The sequence below is a fragment of the Fundulus heteroclitus genome, chromosome 22, assembly GCF_011125445.2.
Source record: "Fundulus heteroclitus isolate FHET01 chromosome 22, MU-UCD_Fhet_4.1, whole genome shotgun sequence".
NCBI lineage: Eukaryota > Metazoa > Chordata > Actinopteri > Cyprinodontiformes > Fundulidae > Fundulus > Fundulus heteroclitus.
In genome coordinates, this window is record NC_046382.1 from 41,771,252 (window position 1) to 41,791,729 (window position 20,478).

The window sequence follows — 20,478 nt, forward strand, 5'->3', positions numbered from 1 at the left end:
CTAGTGTACATAATATGACATATATCAGTTGTGATTTTTTCGTTTGGTTTCCAAATTAATCATTATTAATTATAATTTAATCATGATTTTTAATTTAGATTTCTACATTCATAATTAAAACCATAATTGCACAACACCTGTAAACACTCAAGAACATAGCACGGGTGGTTAGAACAGTGCAGGGGATTGCGGGATGCCGTCTGCAGGATCTGGACTCAATTTATGCAGAACAAATCCAAAGGGCTAGACGCGTCTCCACTGATCCCACCCACACAGACAATGTGCTGTTTGTCCCTCTCCCATCAGGTAAACGTGTCAGAAGCACCAAATCCAGAACTAATAAACTTAGTGTCATGAACTGTTCTGTTGTACCCGAATTCAGCCACACACAGAGTTTCGTCTTCAGCAGTTTATTGAAAAGTGATGAATAGTGGATGAGAAGAACCAGAGAGCTTAACTGGTCTGGAGTAGGTAGATGATGGCAGCAGGAGCGGAAGGAGCTGGAGGACCGTGGTGCTGCAAAGCAGAGCCAGGCGAGCGCAGGTAGCCAGGTTACCTTCTGAGTAAGGTAACCTGGTAACGTGAGGTGAAGGATGGAGCAGCAGGTGAGCAATAAAGAATCTTTGAATCTTTGAATGTAACCATAGCCCCATTTACACTGCCCTTGTTAAACCGATCCATGCCGAGCTCGGTCCGAGCTTGGATCAGTTAACCAAGCTGAGCTTGGTTCTGACAACCGTTTACACATCAGTTCCATCGGTTCCTTGGTTTCCTCGCCTCCTAGTGACGATCTGTGGTACTACTGCTCTTTAGGATTAAAGGAGGAAATCAAGCAGATAAAAATGTCGGCGCCCGTGACCTTCAGGAAGTTATGTTTGGTTATTTTTCGTTGTTTGCGGAGAGTCCAGCGAAGACAGCAACTTTTGGTGAATTTACTTGACAGAGTCGGCTTTTGGGAAGTGGATAACACAAACGAACGTCTAATCAGGATTTACAGACGCAGGAAACAACGACAGACGCTGAAGTTTCATCACACTGCTAAGCAGAATCATCTCTGGAAATCGTGTGTCACGGTAGGGAAGCTAGTATTTTTATAAATGTCTGAAATGTCAGCTGGCTGTAAGGAGATGACGCGGTCTGCTCATGCGCTCTGTTATTAGAGAACCGGGCCAGGAAAAAAACAGGCCAAGCCCACACATGGAACTGGTCTGCATTTAGTGCGGTCCGGTTGTGTCTGGCTCGGTTCAGTTCAGTTTGCGTTTCATTTACACTCGATAGTTATCTCAGTTACCGAGCTCGGTACTGGTCTCGGCACGGTTAAAAAGGGGTAGTGTAAGTGGGGTACATGTTTCTGTTAAGAACATGACATCAAGATCTTGGTCAATAAGGAAGTCATTGATTAACAATGATTTTTCATGACAAGATTCATCCATTCATCCATCCATCTTCTGACCCTTAATCTCTCATGGGGAAGCCTCTGACTGAATACACTTAGTTGTTATAGAACAGTCTGATTAAGAAAGTGCTTAAGGTTGTCCATAATGTTAAATTCAATAAGGAATCCTTCTTTACAAAGTAATCTCCAGAGGGTCTAGATAGAGTACCCAGAACAGAACCAGTCTTCTTTATTTCGCTTGTTGAGCTTCTTTAAGTCAGTTGCTCTGATGCTGCTACCCCAACAGATGATGACAGATCTTCTGGTCTATCTCACAATAGACCAGAAGATCTGAAGCAACCTGCTGCAAACCCTGAGGGACCTAAGCTTCCTCAGGACTGTACAGTCTGCTCTATCCCTTCTTGCAGACAACTTCACAGTTGCGACTCCAGTCCAGTTTGTTGTCCACATGAATACTGAAGTATTTATACTCCTCATCCACTTCTTCTCCCAGTATGATAATTGTGTTGGTCCTATTCATGTTTCTTCTGAAATTTACAATCATCTCCTTTGTGTCATCCACATTCAGGTTGAGATGCTTGTTTCCACACCATGCCACAAAGCAGTCCAACAGCTCCCTGTGCTCAGCTTCCTGTCCATCTGTTATGCATCCAATGAACAGCAGAGTCATTTGTGTATTTCTGCAGATGACATGGGTCTGTCTTGTATTGGAAGTCTGAGGTGTGAACGAGTAGAAAGGGCATGGTAAGAGTACATTACCCGGTTGTGCTCCTGGGCTGCTGGCTACCTGGTTTAGACACACAACCGTTCAGTCTCACAAACGGTGGTCTATTTGTCAGGTAGTCTCTGATCCAGGTGATTGTTGAGTACTCCACCTTGGTCTTCTGACAAATAAGGTGAAATTGTGGTAAAATGCACTGGCAAAATCAAAGAACATGATCCTCACAATGCTGTCTGCCTTGTCTAAATAACGGTGGATTTGTAAGATAAGATAAGATGCTTTATTGTCATTATACATACAAGATATATACAAATCGTAGATCATCGTAGATCAGATGGTGGGTTAATCTGAGCTGCTGCGACTGAGCGCGCTGTCACAAATGGCCGACCTGACCACTGTCTCTTTCAGTGGTTGGGGAAACCGTAGCGCCAAGAGGAAACCTACGCAAACACAGGGAGAACATGCAACCTCCACACAGAAAGCCCAGGATTAAAACCCGAGACATTCTTGCTGTGAAGCAAGAGCGCTAAACACTGTCACCATGCCAGCTTTTTTTATATGATAAAAAGATTGCTCCAGGTGAGGCAGTTGTATGATGGTATCTTCAACTCCAACTCTATGGCTATAAGCAAACTTCAGGAGGTCCTGATAGCTGTTTAATCAAGTGGATCAACAGGAGTCTCTCTAGGACCTTCATGATGTGGAAGGTGAGGGCAACAGTTCTAAAGTCATTGATGACAGATGTGTGAGTTTTCTTTGGTACCGGAACAATACAGGACGTCTTCTACAACACTTGAACTTTATCCTTGGTCAGAATAATGGCTCCCATATACTTGGAAGTACTGTGCATATACTGTGAACCGCGCTGACTCTCCACAGATGTTTTACCCTTCATAGTTGAGCCTACATTTCTTGTGGCAAATTCCTACAATTCCCACACTTTCTGCCAGTGGGAAGAAGTGGCAGAACGGATGCTAAAATGTTTGATTGGCTAGCTGAGCACCTGGAACTATTTCTTTCCCAGTGGGAACCCACCACAAATCTGTCATTGCGAACAGAAAGGGACTGTGGTGCTGTGCATCCTTGCAACTGATTGTTGGAGCAGCTCATTGTATCAAGCACATCAAACTCAAAACAGTTTGATGTGAAGAGTTCTCACCGCCAAGTACTTTATAGTGTGACACCATGTACACCGCAGCAAAAATTGAGCTCTGCGTGTACCTGTCTGGCCGGAGTCTGCGCAGCGTTGGCCTATACTAGGCGCGGATGTCCGCGGACTCATGTCTGCACAAGTATGTGGGGGCCTTAAGGTTGAAGAGATGCTGTAGAATCCCAGAGAGTTGTTCTGCACAAGCTTTCGGGACTCTGGGGTAGACACCATTTGGACGTGCATGGGGAGGCAAAGGGAGAAACACCATATTTTGCTGAGAACAAACATGCAGGAGCAGAAGGGTCCATGGCTGAGGCGGAAGATGACTATTTGGCTGTTGGCAGGAGAGGAGGATGCTGAGTTGGTTCCTGAGCTGAACCAGCTGGAGAATGTGTTCAGTTCATTGGCTCTGTCCAGACTTCCATCTGTCTGATCCTACTCCTGCTTGAAGCCTGTGTTCTTCATCCATGATCACACATTTATTATACTGTTCTACTGTATCTTGCTCTCCAGCTTCTTCCTGTACACCTTCTTGCTTTATCTTATCTTGATTTTAAGTATCTTCTGTATACTCCTCAGTGGTTCCTTATCTCCCTTCTGGAAGGCTCTTTTTTATCATTCAGCTTTTTTCTCATTAAGCAGATTCTTTGGTTCATTTTATCCAGAGTTTGTTGTTGGGGAAGCATATCATTGTTCTGGTGGGGATGGCGTTGTCCATACAGAAGTTTATATAGTCAACCACACACTCAGTCATGGCACTGACATCCTCTCCATGTGGTTGGCACAGTGCATCCCATTCTGTTGCCTCAAATCAACTCCTAAGGGTTCCTCAGCTTGTTGTAACTATTTACTCACAGTTCTCTTTAATGCAGTTTGAGAAACAGGCTTAAATTCTGTTTAAGATTGTGATCTGATTTGCTAAGAAAGGGTCTTGACTTAGAGATGCATGAGTCTTTGATATTTGTGTAAAACCAGTCTAGAGTTTTGTTTTCTCTAGTAGAGCAGGTGAAAAACTGTTAAAAAGTTGATAGTGTAGCAGAGACTGAGGCATGAAAAAAGTCACCAGATGTTGCCACAAGTGTATTGTGGTGTTGTGCCTGTAGCTTATCCACAGCTGAGCTGATTACATCACAGGCGCTTTTGGCAACAGCTGATGGTGGAACATAGACTTTTCCCAAAATAACACTGGTGAACTCTCTGGGTAAATAAAATAGACAAAAACTCACTGCTACCACTTCAATATCTGGGCTCCAGAGAAGAAACTTCACAGTGACATGTCCTGGGTGACACCATTGTTTGTTAACCAGCACCACCAATCCACCACCTATTCTCTTTCAACTCTTCTTTAAATCTCTGTCTGCTTGTATGGTCAGAAAGCCTGGCAGAGGGATGCTGGAGTTGGGAATATGATCATGCAGCCATGTTTCAGTGAAACACATAATACAGTGTTCCCTATATTCTTGTTGGGTCCTTGTTAAGGGTTAGAGTTCCTCCAACTTGTTTCCCAAAGATTTCAGATTGTCCATAATAATCCGTGTAATGGATGGCTGAAATTTCCTTCTTCTTTCTCTTCTTTCTATTCTTGCTCTGCATCCTCTGTGCCTTTTTTTGTGGGACGTAGCTTAAGTATTATTTTAGTTTTGATACCTTAGAGGTGCAATGTGAAAGTTCAAGGATTTTTGCAGATGTCTGACCACTCTCACGACAAGTTGAAATGACACCAGTGTCCTGCACACGCATGGGATAAGAGAAGAAAAGGTAACCGTTAGGACTTCACAGTTTGGTTTTTAAAAAAAATAGAGGTGTAATGTCTTCTGAGGTAAGAAAGTTAGAAATATTATTTTGTCATATAATATTATATAGAAATAATATTTAATTTTGAACGGAAATGTTTTGTATCGAGTCAATAATGATTTTTCTAAGGGAAAAACACAGCTACCGTTTTTAATAAGGTCAATAGTGGAAGGGGCGGACTGGTCAGGAGCATCTTTCCCGGTGCTCTCAAAGGTGGCCTGGCCTATTTGCCCGGTCCAGTCTGCTCAGTAATCTCAAAGGTTTGGGTGGCTCTTGATAACAAACTATCCATGCCTTCATGTGCTGGCTCGGTTGGGTCTCTGCCAGACAGATTGCAGAGGGAAAACACTGGTACCCCTCCCCCCCTTGTTATTTTCTGAGGAGGCCGATGCTCTCTGTCACAGCAGCGCTGTTGCCAGCAACTTTTCAGACCTGTGCTCCACCGATTTATTCTTTCTCAAAAAAAGTAACTTATTTTTTCTGTGTTATTGGGGACTTCGCTGTGAAAGCACCATTTGTTCTCCAGTTACTTGAGGGAGTCATGATAGCCTTTACACTTCTGTCGTCTGTCTCAAAGACAGCGGCCTCGTCCTGGTAGCAAACCCCGCTAGTACTGCAGGCAGGTATAAACTTCAGTGTGGGCTTTGTAACCAGAACGAGGCAGTAGCAGCTGTCTGTGAGACTGAAGTGGAAGGGGAATCAAGGTTAGCACATGAACGTCATGGATTGTTATCAAGAGTTATCAAGTAGTTGGATGGAAATGAGGAGTTGACTGGATTCACCATTTCTGCTGAATATGTGCCCCTGACGCAGCAGATACAAATTTTGTCAGAAGTAAAAGATCTCTGTCACAGCATCTTATCTTATTAGCAAAAAGAGGGCCAACTGCTTACCCTTTTTCATTCCCAGGGCAAAACGGAGCTCCCTCCACTGCATAAGAACTGCCTCGATAATGCAGCTTAAGCGAAAATTCAGACTGAAGAAACTCTATTGCCTACCTCCATCAATCAGGGACTCATCAGCCTCCGACGCAAGCCAATCAGCTTTGAACTGTTCCTCCTCGAAGCCAATCAGCATCCTGGGTTCATCTTAAAAAGAACTCCACATCCTCGTCTCGGCCTTCTCCTCAGCGAGCAAGCGGTGGCATGCCGCGTCTGGTTTGGATTCTGATGACTGGATTCAAGGGATAATAAGTTATCCTGAAATCCTCCTGCCATAGGAATACCGTCTAGCTGCACATCTTGCTTTCCAACCTCTGTTTTCGTCAGCTCCGATTCCTGGCGCAAAGAACTCGCAAGCGACGCAGAAGCGTCTCAACTCTGCCTAAGTTCCGGTCAGCTTCGTTCTCAAACTGATCCCGCAGTCCCGTGGGGCTGGCTCTTGGTTCGCGGATCCGCCGACTCATCCGGGACCTCCTCTGGTTTTCATCGGCTTTGCGGCGCCACCTTGCCGCTCGTCCCGGCCGCAACTTTTCAGCCGGATCTACTCTCTCATTCACTCGCTAATGCGTTCGGAGCCAGCTCAGGTAATATGTATTCACCCATGTTCGTCCTCTATTCAGGCGAACGTATTTCATTTTACTGTTTGTTTTCGTTTTCTTCTTCTTCTGGTGTTGCCGGTAGCCACCGGGCTTGTGGTGGCATTGCTGCCACCTACTGGTTGGAGTATGAAGTGCATTTTAAATTCAGCAATTGATAACAATTGTTGTTAAACCGCTGCAACTCTGGTGCAGTTTGGCATCCGCTTGGACTGGTCTGCATGCAGCCTGCCCTGCCATGTTCCCTGCGTTCTCTGCCATATTCCCTGTGTTCTCTGCCATGTTCCCTGCGTTCTCTGCCATATTCCCTGCGTTCTCTGCCATATTCCCTGCGTTCTCTGCCATATTCCCTGCGTTCTCTGCATGCTCCCTGTGTGTTCCCTGCGTTCTCTGCCATGTTCCCTGCGTTCTCTGCCATGTTCCCTGCGTTCTCTGCCATATTCCCTGCGTTCTCTGCCATATTCCCTGCGTTCTCTGCCATATTCCCTGCGTTCTCTGCATGCTCCCTGTGTGTTCCCTGCGTTCTCTGCCATGTTCCCTGCGTTCTCTGCCATGTTCCCTGCGTTCTCTGCCATATTCCCTGCGTTCTCTGCCATGCTCCCTGTGTGTTCCCTGCGTTCTCTGCCATGTTCCCTTCTATGCTCCCTGTGTTCCCTCCCATGTCCCCTGGATGCTTCCCACCATGCTCCCTGCTATGATTGTTCATTCATTACGTGCATGGCCTGGACCTCAGCATTTTGGGGGGGGAACATCCCTATTCTCATACATCTGTTTATCTATGTTAAAGTATAAATCATGTTTCCTGATTTATGTTTCCTGCTGAGGTCCAAGTATTTCGATTTAGACGTTCCCCTTTGCAAGCCTTTCAGTTCCAAGTATCATCCTGAGACTGACCATCTCTATTCATTCACCTCAACATACACCTCACCTCATCTCCCCATTACATCTCACTCAACTTTGGTAGGCCTTCGCGGCAACCGGCCTGTTTGATGCACTGGCCTCGACCTCTGCAAATTTTGGGGGGAAATATCCCTATTCTCATACGCCTGCTTATGCATATTGAAGTATAATTCAGCGTGAATTTTTCCTGCCGAGGTCTGAGCGCCAAACTCTTAAAATATTGTATCAATAAAATTCTTCTAATTGCCTTTTCTTTCTGTGTGAGTTTTTCAGATTGAAATGCAGCTTAAGCGAAAATTCAGACTGAAGAAACTCTATTGCCTACCTCCATCAATCAGGGACTCATCCGCCTCCGACACAAGCCAATCAGTTTTGAACTGCTCCTCCTCGAAGCCAAACAGGATCCTGGGTCCATCTTAAAAGAACTCCACATCTTCATCTCAGCCTTCTGCTCAGCGAGCAAGCGGTGGCATGCCGCGTCTGGTTTGGATTCTGATGACTGGATTCAACCCACCTCCATCCCCTTTTCCACCATCGTAGCACAGCTCCGCCTGGCTTTCCTACGGTCCTCCTTCAACCTCGTCCCTATCAGAGTGTAATTCCTCCTGGACTCTTATGGAATTCCCAGTCACTCCTTAAAACGGTCCGGCAGAAGACCGCCATGTTGAGCCTGGTTCTGCCAGAGGTTTCTTCCCAAAGGGGAGTTTTTCTTCTCCACAGTCGCTTCATGCTTGCTCATCATGGACAGTTCATGCAAACCTGTGTTTATCAAGTTGGACATCTAGCTCAAACAATTCAGCATATGGACTGAACAAACTTTGTTTATCTCCACTCCACCACCAGTTTCAGACCCGGGGGGAAATATCCCTATTCTCATACGCCTGCTTATGCATATTAAAGTATAATTCAGCGTGAATTTTTCCTGCCGAGGTCTGAGCGCCAAACTCTTAAAATATTGTATCAATAAAATTCTTCTAATTGCCTTTTCTTTCTGTGTGAGTTTTTCAGATTGAATTTACTCTGGTTTTGTTCCTTTGCTTATCTGAGTCCATTTTTTCCCCTTTTCTTCACACTAGAGATTTTTATTTTTACTCGTGTGGAGTTTGTGTTGGTGTCTGAGAAGAGCTTGTTGCGGTTCTTTTGTGGTCCATCTCTAAAACAGTTGGTGTTCTCTAATGCCTCAGTGGCAGCGGAGACTATCAACAAAGTAAGTTGAACAGTTCAAACTGTTTGAATGAGAGCGTGCAGCACGTCACACACACATACTTGCCCAGATGATTTAGCCACAATCTCTCTCTCATAAACTGACTAATGGGGCCTATAGAGGCAACTTCGGTAAATAGAACATAACTCATTTTACACGTCAGGCAATTGGAAGGAATATATGCCAAAGAAAATAAATGTTTAACTTTAAAACTTGTGCAATGCACCTTTTTTGGGGTCCTGTCTGGCAATGTGCCATTCAGAATTGTCTTATTGCCAAAAAGAGCCTAACAGATTTTACTTTCACAAGTGGAGCCTTACTGCTTTCACCACAGTGCTCCGCTTGATTTATATATATGCAAGAAGATTTATTAGAATTTATGCCGGGACTAATTCATGTTAAATGGACACTGAAAACAGGAAGGTAGAAGAGGAAAGAAAAGGAGCGAAACAGATGGGATAAAATACCAAAAGGGAGAAAAGGTGAAAGAAAAAGAAGAGAGAAAAGGGACAGATCAATACAACAAGGCACAATGTACCTTTAATCAGCTGCTCCCAGTTGTAGAAAACTATCTGGTTTATATGGTTACACATCACAACAAATGTTCCAAAAATTAAACAATGCCAGAAATCCTTCAAGCTGCAAAGCATCCAACACCAGTTGAGAAAACTATTCAAAACTCAACTTTTGATCCACAAAAACAAGAAGGAATTGATGTTCTTTAGAAATATTTGCAGAACAAAAACAGAGCTACTCCAACATGCAGCCACCTTCCACAGTGCAATTCTAGAATCATGCAGAGCTAATGTTTAATAAACCCATTTTGTATGACTTTGGGTTGATATTGTCTCTGTAGAAAGAAAAGTGACAGAAATGCTTATGGTAATAGTAAAAGATATTGAAAGTTTAGCAATGATATAAAAAAAAATGTTTTCCCTAATGCCACAGTCCTAAGATTTACAGAACATTTACTCCTATGTGGAAAAGCCCATGTAATTAATGTAACACCAGCATCATCTTTACTTGTGAAGTTTGTGTGAATGAGTTACAAGACATTTTGGAAAGATCTATAGAAGATCTATCAAAAATGTGCCCTCATATCCATATGAATTCATTTTGAACATAGTGGTTGAAGAAACTCTTTTTTTATACCAGGACCCAAAAAAGGATTGTAAAAGGCCCACTTTCAGGCCATCTGCCAATCTCAAAGTGTCAGCAGTTTTTCTGAGAGGAACAGCAACATTTTTTTTCCCACAGCCGTTTGTCATTTCCCTCCATCTGTAGGAATAAAAGAGGTGGCTGTGACAGCTATGCATTATTCAATGGAGATGTGTGTTTCTGCCATAATGGAACAAAGTAGAAAAGTGTTGCCTTTTATGCCGCTATATCTAGATCTCCGACAGCCACAAACACATCAAAACCTTCAGTAAGTACAATGCTGAATCACAAAGACACACATTTTATCCATGCTCAGTAAAAAGCTTGGGGCTCCACAAGTGATGAACTCATGAAAGAAAGGATTCATTGGGGATGGCTCTTTTCTTTCCACCACTCCCATTAAAAGACTGTCGGTGCTGGGTTTCTGCAGAAATCAGCACATTGAAGAGATCCATTAGTAGTTCCAGCCAGGACAGAGAAAAAGCGATGAACTTTGGAGCTAAGACCTCCAACTTTCCTCTTTCTTTATCCATCTCTGCAAACATCATGGGCTTTCAAAACTAAACTGCTGAAAAGTGTAGGTGGCATCGTGAGGTGAAATGTGAAGCTGTGGTGTATATATCTACATATACAAACACACACACACACACACACACACACACACACACATATACATACACACACACACACATACATACATACATACATACATTTGCACCGCCATATTGGCAGGATCAGGAAGCATATAAATTAATGAGAGGAATGGATGGGAGCAGTCAACTTTCTCATAGCGATATACAGTGATACACAACTAAACTCAATAGAAAAAAAATTGCTGATCCATATTTAGCTCTTACTGTGCTTTTTAAAACAATTGATGCACCGCAGGACTCCCAAATTTGAAATACCTGGACATTTACAACAAGTTAATCAACTTTCCCTGCCACTACACCAGAGAATCGCTGAAGGTCTACAAAAGTCTTGAAGGATATAAATCGAGTCAGTTGGGATTTGTGGCCGAGATTCTGTTGTAGAGTTTACCACAATGGGATTGTTTCATTGTTACTACAAGGGTAAGTAGCCTACAATTATGCTTGCATAGGCTATGATAACATTAGACAGCAACTAGTAGCTGAAATAGGGAGTTTTACGGCGTTATTTGTTACAGGTGAATCATTCGCAAAGATTCAATGACCCCTCCCTTAAGCTAGGATGGAAAAAAAAGAGACACGCTGTTAAACAGACAGGTTCGTTTTAAGTTGTTACCAGATGGGGCTTTGGACAAAACCAAAGTTATTTACGTGCTTTGCAAAGGTGAATTTAATTACCTCCGAAGCAGTTGATCGCTTACATATCACCTAAAGGCGAAGCATGCTGGTGCGGCTGGAACGTTGGAGTAAGGAGGTCTCCGACAACCAACTTTGCAGTAGTTTGGATTGAAAGGTGAGCCACTTTCCAAGCAAGCCAACACCAAAATAATTGAGGCTATTGCTTTTTGGGTTGCAAAAAATTGCTGCCCTGTAAATATTGTTGAAGATGTTGGACTGAGGGATGTGATTTGGGAGGCTCGGGGGACTCCAGCTATCATTTGCCTGTACGTTGTACAAAAAAAAAAAAAGAGACGTACAATAAACATTTTAGGTATATTTTAGGACTAAGACAGCAATAATACTTTTCGATGACATGCTTAAAATAAATTAAGAGTGTTATTAATTTATTTGTTTTCACAGGTATGTCACTCAAACCCCAGGTGGGCAACACTACATCTCCTGTTCAGTGGTTTTACCTGCCTTCTATCATCTGTTCAGCGTCATGGAGCCATCAGATGATGATACTGTCTACATAGTGTGATTCAAAAAGGCCTTTTTTTCTCCAATCTCACCTGGCTCAAGATTGCTACTGCACTTGATCCTAGATTTAAGGATTCAAAATGGCTGCCTAAATCTGAGCAAGATCAAGTGTGGAGTTCTTTAAACAACCTGCTCAGAGAAGATATAGGGGTGCCCAGATATAGGTTGCTGAAACAACAGGGGAAGCACCTCTAAAGAAGAGGAAGATGTCCACCTTCTTGCTTGCATCATCTGATTCTTATAGACAATGAGGCAGAGTTCATTCAAACTACACTGGACCCCTACAGATCAGAATCCAAAACTTGCATGGATGACTGTCCTCCACAGTGGTGGTCAAAAGGACAGGACTTATACCCTAGACTAGCACTTATTGTCCAGAAATATTTCTCAACACCTGCCACCCCGGTACCCTGTGAGAGACTGTTCCCCCTCTCTGGTCACATCATTCAGAAAAAGAGAGCTGCTCTTCAAGTAATGTTGAAAGACTGGTGTGCCTTAGTAGTTGGCTCACTGTAAAGGAGGAGTAGATTTTGTTTCAAAACTACAGCTGAAATGTTCACACTAATTCATACTGAATTAAAAAAAAAAAAATCAGTCACAAAAGGAGAGTATGGTAACACACTTTAGTTATTAGGCTGTGCATTTTATTCAAATAAGTTCACATTTTATTTCACAACTCTGTAAAAGTGAGTGGTCAAAAAGAAAGGACTCATACCCTAGACTAGCACTTCCGGTATTTCCCACAAATATCTCTCAACTGACTATTCTCCCTCTCAAGCCACATCATTCATAAAAACAGAGTTGCTCTGTCTTCAATTAATGTTAAGACTGGTGTGTCTTAGTAGTTGGCTCAATGTAAAGCAGTAGAATTCGTTTAAAAGCTAAAGCTGAAATGTTCTGCAAGTTTCTAAATTAGAGTTCCCACAAATCCATACTGATTTTCAAACAGATTTTTTTTTAGTCACAAAACACAACAACAACAACAACACACACACCAGCATATAATTAATGATATGAGAATATATATAATGAGAAATTCATTTTTACCAATACGTAAAATTAAGAAGGATCTATTTTAGTTAAATTCTGTTTTGAGTAAATGAAGTATTTATATGTTAATTTAGTTATAGTTTAATTATGTTTTCTTAATTTCTTTTTTTGTGTTTGTCATAGGGTAACGGCCAACACTTGGTGAACATTCAGGGAAGTGACCTTATTCCTGGTGTTTGGTGTGGTATTTATGTTGCTGCAATTCTATTTTTTTTTGTTATCTCTTCTTTCCCTGCACTTCCAGAGTTGGACCTGTGATGAGAGAGAGACATTTTTTTTGGTATTTTACTCTGTGTAGACCAAAAATAACAATCAATGGTAAATAAAATAAGTGCAAAACTGGATAGAATCATCTCCACTCTATATCAGTGTAGGCCAGCCAGCCACACACACACACACACACACACACACACACACACACACACACACACACACACACACATTTATATATATATATATATATATATATATATATATATATATATATATATATATGTGTGTGTGTGTGTGTGTGTGTGTGTGTGTGTGTGCGTGTGTGTGTGTGTGTGTGTGTGTAACAGGAGATAATGTAGTAACAAGATTTAGGTCCAAGTTTGCTTTCTTGCCTTTGCAGGTGTTCAGCATTTTCAAAGGTTAACTCTGAAAAGGGCCTCAGGGTGGATAATCACATAGTATACGGCACTGCTGACATGTTCACCATTAAGGTTTTCAGAACAAAAGTGACGGTAATTACATGTCACATAGTAAATGTAATTAACCTAACAAAATACTGACTGTATTGCTCTTTGACTGCTGGAACATTTTTATTTTAAATTTTCCTTGACAATCTACATTCCAGAGGTCCATTGGGAAATTAAAGTGATAACATGTCTATTCACAGACAATACTCATGATCAAAATAGAAGTTGGGTTTGCACAACAACAAATCTAGCACAAATGAGGCATTACATGATCAGGGTTCAACTTCATAGATCCAACATCTCTGTGTAGTGACAGAAATGTCAAAAACTTTGGCTGATCTCTTAAACTGGTGATTTTCAAGGCAAATCTTTATGTAATGGGGTGTATCAAGAATCATTATTGTCACTATGTGTTATCAAAGTAATTTTTTTAATGAGACAGACGGCGACTCTGGATGCACACACATTACATAACATTTCCACACACTTTTTAAATAAATACATTGATTGCACTGACCAACAAGCTTCCTGTATAGCTTAAAGTGTGCAAATAGTATCTAGTGTGTGAAACAACTCGTAGCAGAGTCCAAAAAGTCCAATAGTTCAATGTAAATTACTTTCATGCATTAATGATGATACATTAATGCCTGCATTAAACACTGTGCAATCATTTTAAACCTATATTTTACAGACCTTTTAACCCCCATGGATGGGTGTCCAGAGTGTGCAAATGGAGATCAGAAGTTATTTGTAACATGTACCAGATCACAAACTTCTCAGCAGGGGATGATAGCCCTTGCAGCTTTTGGAGAGAAGCTGTTTTTGAGTCTTAGTTATTGGTTTAATGTTTCTGAATTATTTACCTGATGAAAGTGGGGCAATTAGAGCAGTGACCGGGTGGGATCTGTAGCAATGCATCTGGCCGTTCTCTGGACTTGTGTAGTATTAACCGAGTCTAGATCTTGTAGATGGCATCTCAAAATCCCCTGTGCTGACCACCCATGCTAAATATTTCCTCTCCTAAGCTGTGCAAGTCCCATACCACACTGTTATGCTGAGACAGAAGATGCTATCTATTTGTACGGTTGATCAAACTAACTACCTTTAGCTCAAGAACTCCACAAATTTTCATTTAGGTGAAAAAATGTGATGTGACCCTTTCAGTGTGCCAAGAAGAAGCTGAGGTGGTAACGCTGTTCCAAACACCGCCCACTATGTTTTTACATTGCCTGCTCAACATTGAGACTATGTGTAAGTGAAAAAACACCAAGTGGAAAAAGATGGGATGGTAATAAAAGACCTGGAAGAAATCTGTTGGAGAAGAAAATGCCTCAGGGATATATTGGAGGTAGAAATATATCAGTATTTCAGAATTAAAAGGATGATACAATAATAAAAAAATATTTGCGATGTTTTAAATGTATTTGGTTTTAAATAAATGAAAAACTGTGATAGACTGGGGACCTGTACAGGGTGTACCCCCCTCTCTCCCATTGACAGCTGGAGATGGGCACCAGCCCCCCTCACGACCCCAGCAGGAATAAGCGTGTCGGAAAATGGATGGATGGATAAATATTAAAAATAAAAGGAGGGGAAGAAAAAAACACAAGTAATAAATATACAAAGAGTAAATAAAGAGTTTAAGAAAAACTGATAACTGAAAATGAATGTTTTATATAAAAAATGGTAAAGGTAAGATCACTTGTAATAAATGAAAAGGAAGAAAATAAATTGTTCAAGAAAAACAATGATTGAAAATAAGTGGTTTAAATAAAAAAGGGGTATGGGAAGTATCACTTGTACTAAGAATAAACAAAGAATAAATAAAGAGTTAACGGAAAAAACTACTGAAAATGAATGAAAAGCAGTATGTTTATTTAAAAACTCCTCTCAAGTCAGCTCGGTTTGGCCCTGGTTTGACCCAGAGGAACCCAGGCTGGCCCTGAAGAAAACTGATCCTGAAGCACTTGCAAGTGAGGAGAGCTGTTTAGTGTGTGGTTAAACCGAGCTGGTGGAATTAGGCCTAAAGATACATTAGGTCTCTCTTTCTCTGTCTGTCTGTCTGTCTGCCTGCCTGTCTGTCTGTCTGTCTGTCTGTCCACAGAGAGGGCAGAGCTTTGTTATCCATTTGTTCATGCTGTATATGCTAGCTTATGGAATCACTGCTGCTGTGTACCATGCTCTGCTGCTATGGTGTGGCACTGTGTTGGAAATAATGCCTATGTCGCCAGCTTTAAAAGTATCCCCTATTTGGAATCAACTTTAATTGAGGCAATATAAGAACTATAACACAAGTGTTTGCAAATATAGAGTGCATTACATAACTCTGTAGCATGTTTAAAAAAATATATTAGCTGTGCTGGCATATTGTTGTAACCTGTCATGAGAGCAGCCAATAAAGCATTGCGAGCCACATGTGGCACATGTTGTCAGACATTCATACAACCACCTGGGGAGCGTACTGAGTACCATTTTTAGTTACTTCAGTGACATTTGAACAAATTGGACTGCCCTGCAGCGTCAGTTTTTCAGTTTCACTTCCTCTCTTACTTTGGATTAAAGCTGCAGTAGGTAACTTTTATTTAAATGTATTTTTTTTTTACCAATGCGTTAAAACTATGTCCTGATAGTAAAATATGAGAGATAACTTGTGAAAAAAATAAAGCTCTTCTGGGTCTTTCCAGTGGTCCTATTTCTCTTTGCAGTAATACACTGCTAATGGTTAGAAACAACCAATCAGAGCCAGGAGGAATATCTGGCTCTGACTGGCTGTTAACAGTATCAATCACTCTTGTGCACCCACTGCTTACACCCCCACCCCACTTCAGTTTCATTGTCTTTCAAGCTCAAAATTGCTGGTGAACTGCAGGTGTGCGGCGGAATGGCAGAGAAACAACCTGCTTTAAAGGAAAACTGTCAATTTCTTGAGTGCCACCTGCTCAGAAAACAAAGACAGGTAAACAGAAGCAGCACGGCAGGCTTGACTGTAGGGGAGGAGCTGGGGAAGAACCTGTAAGATGTGTTTGTTCAGATTTTTCGATTAAGCCAAAGGTTTTCTGAAAGCCATACATCATTTTGTTAATAACACATTACGCTTTCTATATTAGTAAGGACATCCAGCATGATTTCTTTCCCAATTGAGATATAAGGTGTTTTCAAAGTGTTCCTTTAATTCTCCTGAGTAGTGTACTTTCACCAAATTTCCCACCAGTGTTCTGAAACAGGTATTCATGGTTAAAGAGTAGTAACTTGTTTTAAGACATCACCCGCCGTCTGTAAATTATTTTTCCGTTGAATGATGGTGGAGCTCCTATGCTTTCTGAGTCTTTGCTCCAGTGTTTATATTTAATCAGTCTGTTAAACGCTTCATTTCCATCACATTTTATCACTCATTGTCTTTAATCAGTGTCATTTCTCTCCTTTCAGTGTTCACTGAGGCTGTCTGAATGGCCCTATCCTCATTCAGCCAAAACAGTACAATTAAAATGGGAACAAAATTCCAATTAAAATGATACTGTTTAATGAGGGTCTGTCAGTTCTGTCAGTGCAGTTAATTTAACCAAAATAAAATGTTTATTATCAAAATGAATTACAAATCTATTACTCTATGTAAATTAACAGGCTGATTTATGTAAAATAAAAATAACATGGGCTCTTCATGCTCATTCGTTTTCTTTAAAATATATTGATCAGGGTAAAATAAACAGCACACTTTGTACCCCTGCTGATTTAACCAATCTGGCAGCTTCCCATACATTGCTTCCTGACTTAAAACCATTTTTGTCCTCTAGCTGTATCATTAATTTCTTGAAGATTTTTTCCCATCATATTTTTGTAATTTTATTCAGTGAAATGTATTCATCCATTGTCTAAACCTACTTCATCTTGTTCAATGTAGTGAAGGGTATGACCCCTAATGTCAACAGTTTATTGATGGGAGGCAGGGGACACTGGACCAGCTGCCAGAACATCAAATGTAAAATTTCAATTCAATATTATCGGTAAAACCAGATATTTACACTCTTTAAAAAGACACTTTACCTATTTATTTTTCTGGTCGACATGGCTGTTCTTGTTTTCTGTCAGTTAAGATTACAAAAATGATTAGTACTTAGTACATGCCAGAATAACCATCCATCCATCCATCCATCCATCCATTTTCTTACCCTTTATCCCTCTTGGAGTCGCGAGGGGTGCTGGTGCCTCTCTCCAGGCTTTCAATGGGCGAGAGGCAGGGTACACCCTGGGCAGGTCGCCAGTCTGTCGCAGGGCGTGCCAGAATAACATCAAAGGAAATCTCACTCTCTTCAATTTCAGAGAGTGAGTGCACACACTAAAATTACTATGCTATTTAAACTAGTTGAGAATGCTCAAATTTTGATGTTTTAACATTTTAGTCAACTAGAGGCACACCTGATGATGTGTTTCTTGACAAAAACTTAAACACACTACTTCCTTGTTTGACCTCTTTGAAAAACCAAAAGTCAGCCAAGAAATCAGGAAGAGAATTGTGAACTCTCAAAATTCTGATTGACCAACATCAAAGATCACATTGGGGAAACCAAGTGTTTGAGTATACCTTTACCTGTAGTTCTCCATGCTGTTCAACCACCTGTTTACATTTTACCCAAACTAAAAATGTTATCAAATCAAAGAAATCAAGAATTCAAATTCAGTGTTTTTTGTGCAAAATGTCCATATCAACTCCTAGAACAAAAGCATAGGACCTTCAAAAGATGCTGAGCAAGGATGGTATTAGAGTATATCAATCATTATCCACAGCAAAATGGTGCTTATACTGTCAAGCCCTGATAGGCACCTCAGAGAAGAAGAAACCTTTGTTCCAAAGTCAACATCGAAATCCAGATTCTGGTTTGCAAATGCATTTTTGTTGTCATATTCTGTGCTCTTATGAAAGAAAAACTGAAGAGTTCTTGCCACAACGACTGTTCTTATATTTGGAGGAAGAATGCCAAGTGTTGGGCGCAGGCATGGTAAAACTAGATCCAAAAAACAGAGACTGGTAAAAAGTCTATAAATCAGAATGAACAGTATCAACCCATTTTCTTGACAGCTACCTTGGATAACATCCATGTGATGTCATAGAGCAACAAATGTCAAGGTGCATCAGCTCTTTTTCTTTTTGCAAGAAGCTCTCCACAGGCTGCATTGGCGAGGAAATACAGGTGACCGACTTCAACCCCTTAAACCCAGCTCTCAAATAAATCAAGTACAGCTCCAAAGTTAGAAAGTGTAAATTCAAAAGTTAGTATCTGTCTGACACAAAGGCATCAAAGAGAATGTTTCAGGTGGAACCACTATTGCAAAGCAGCTGTGGCTGTGACTTGTACAGCGTCTGGTACGCACGGCAATTATGTCAATGAGACACATCGGACAAAGACGTGCTATATCTTGTTGGAAAGGCCAGAGTATCTAGTTTCCGATGATACCAGCCATGGAGGGATGGGGCGGAGCATGTCCGTGTAGTGAAGCATTTTTCTGAGAATCAGAAATTTTTGATAATTTAAAAGGCATCTCTTGTGTTTAAAGTGCTGTAAAACCTAAATGTACGAAAAAAAACTGGTGTCTTGTTTTAGAAACTTTAAAGCCTCTTTTTTCTGAAGGATTTAGAAAAAAAAAGGTGACCGTGTTTGACCTAAACCTTAAAGCTGGACACTATATCTCCAATCCATCCAAAATTATTCATCTCAACAAAAGAGGAAGCTCTCCAGTCTCATCTTGCAAAGCAGCTACAGGAGATGCTCAAGAAAGCTCTGCAGCAAATACTTAATCCTTGATGTCGCTCTCTATAAAGCTTGCTTAGGTGGCTTTCAGCTGCTGCCATGTATGCAATACAAGCATAATCAAGAGAAGACCTCATGAGAGACTGATAAATTCCTAAGAATGCTCCTCTTGTAGCTCCCCTATCCTGCCAAGATAGACATCTCAATAAATTTACTTTTTTACATGTATTTAGAAAATATTCTATAAAAATATTTCAGGTAAGCTTTTCATCAAAAATCACTCCTAAAAACCTTACCTCACTCAATTGTTCAAGCTTATGTTTATAAAGATTCAAAGAAACTTCCTTATGACCCTTAGAAAAACAGATAACTTGGGGTTTTGTGACGTTCTGAAGCCTCATTTGTTAATCCATTCCTCCAACAATTTGATTGAATTCTATATATTTTCCTGAAGATACTTTAAATTACGACTACGTACCCAGATAGCCCCACCATTTGCATATAATGTTTTCCCAATTCTGCTGTCTATTTGATCAAAAATGTCATTTATCATAATATTGAAGAGACTGAAAACACTGCCTTGTGGTGTTACGTTCTCTAGAATAGACAGTAACAACTCTTACTTCAATTTCCCTACCAAACAGAAAATCTAGCACCCTATTATAAAGCTTACCTTCAATACCTAGCTTTGTTAGCCTACCTAACAGTCCCTCTCTCGACAACATGTCGTAAGCTTTCTCTGTATTAAAGGAAGACAGCCACCACCATTTCAACACTGGAACTATGACTGATTGTTTCCATGCAGCAAGAATTCTTCCCAACTCCTAAACCAGGTTAAAAAGATTCAACACCATTTCAAGAGACGTATCGCTCAAATTCCTAAGCTTTGAATAGGAAACCCCACCCTTGCCTGGTGTTGACTGTTTTGTATTGTAAGAGATGGCTTTGTCCAACTCATAAAGAGAGAACTGCATATCGATATTTTGACATGAAACTCTTTTTCTAATGGTGACTCGTAGGTTTTTTGCTAAAGCGTTCTTTCTAGCACTATTTATAATATAAAATAAATTCTCTGAGCTGTGTACTTTAAAGTTTCTGCCAATATTAATTTTTCTTTATTACAGAGAGCTGCAGTACATCATGCTGTAAAACAGGTAATGAAAAACTTTTCTTTATTCCATTAATTTTCCTGATAACTCCCCATGCTTCTGACAGCTTAGTCTCTCTCTCCTAATGGTGTTACGGTAATGTCTCCAGCAAGACTTTTTTGCATCTCTAATAGTTCTTCTGACAA